Here is a 1,972-nt window from a genome sequence, read left to right as displayed (position 1 = left end):
GAACAAATTTAATCAATTTCTATGCCCTATAAAAATTCTTTATTTTAGTTATTAAAACCATCTAAATTTATATAATACGAAAAGATAAAAAAATCTTAGAATGAAATTCTAAAATGAAAATTTGAAAATGAATTTTTTCTTAATTTTACCCTTAATTTAGTCTAAATTGACACCGCTTTTCAGAAAGTGAAATTTATATAAAAATTGTATTTAAGAATAGAAAACTAAGAAAGAAGATAAAAAGAAAAAAAAGAAGAATGAGTGAAGAAGACATCAATAATACAAGAATGAGTGAAGAGGAATCAGATACATTCTCAACAAAGAATCCGTGGAATATGATGGACTTGTCTGCCGATATTAGCAATTATCAACCGTCAATGTAGGTGGTTATCAATCACCTTAGCTCCAGCTCCAGCCCCATCCCCATCCCCACCTGTATATCATGAACATGGTATAGCAGTGTTCCATTGACGTGGATGGTAATCAACCACTTCAGATAAAGTATCAACCTCAACCTCAGTCTTAATCTCGGTTTCGGCCTCAGTCTCGTTTTTAGCCTTTCTAATGTTGATTATTTCTAATATACATTAAAAATTTTTAATAAATTTTATATATATGTAAGAAGGCAAGAAATTTTCTTACTAAGAAAATAAATTAAAGCAATATAACATACTTATATATACTTACTCATCTAGAGATCAATAAGTGTAGTGTATGTTTACTATGTCATTATTTTGAGTTTTAAATTATAACAAAATTTAATTTTGAATAATTATTGAAAGTCCTAACTTTTTATTTTAATTATTCTTATAATATTTAATGAATTAAAATTTAAATATATAATATTCAAAAATATACTTTTTAAGAAATAAATTTAAATTAATTTTTTATACCCTATAAAAATCTTTTGTTTCAGTTGTTAAATCCATCTAAATTTACATTATACAAAAAGATAAAAATCCTAGAATAAAATTGAAAATATAAAATTGAAAAATAAAATCTTTGTTGATTTTACTCTTAATCTAATCCAAACTGACACCATATCTTAAAAAGTGAAGCTTATATAAATGCCGTATCTAAGAATAGAAAATCAAAGAAGAAACTAAAAAAAAAAAGAAAAGTGAGTGAAGAAGACATCAATAATGCAAGAATGAGTCAAGAAGAAATGGAAACTTTTTCAATGATAAAATTGTGGAATATATTGGACATGTTGGTCGACGTGAACAGTTATCAACTGCCAATGTAAGTGATTATCAACCACTCCAGTCCCAGCCCCAACCCCAGTCCCAACCCCAATCCCATCCGTGTCCGTATATCTTGAGCATTGTAGAGTAGTGTGCTATTGACATAGGTGGTAATCAACCACCTTAACTATAGTCTCAGTTTCAGTTTCAGCTTTGGCCTTAGCTTCGATCCTAGTCTTATTCTCAGCCTTTATAATGATGATTGTTTCTAATATAAATAAAAAATTTCTAATAAATTTAAAAAATATGTAAAAATATAAACATTTTTTTTACCAAGAAAATAAATTAAAGCATATGACATACTTATATATACTTACTCATATAGAGATTACTAAGTGTTGTGTATGTCCATTATGTCTTTATTTTGAGTTTTAAATTATAACAAAATTTAATTTTGAATAATTATCGAAAGTCTTAATTTATCATTTTAATTATTCTTATAATATTTAATGATTTAAAATTTAAATATATAACATTTAAAATAATTTTTTTATTAAAATATAATTTTAAATTAATTTTTTATGCCTTTATAAATTTTTTTGTTTTAGTTGTTAAAACTATCTGAGTTTCCATAATAAAAAAATTTAAATAACCTAGAATAAAATTCTAAATATGAAATTTGAAAATGAAATCTTTTTACATTTTACCTTTAATCAAATCTAAATTGATACTGCATCCTAAAAAGTAAAATTTGTATGAATGTTGTATCTAAGAATAGGAAATTAAGC

This window comes from Arachis ipaensis, chromosome B10 (assembly GCF_059453495.1).
Source record: "Arachis ipaensis isolate K30076 ecotype BB chromosome B10, ASM5945349v1, whole genome shotgun sequence".
Lineage (NCBI taxonomy): Eukaryota > Viridiplantae > Streptophyta > Magnoliopsida > Fabales > Fabaceae > Arachis > Arachis ipaensis.
Note: the sequence above shows the minus strand (reverse complement) of the source record.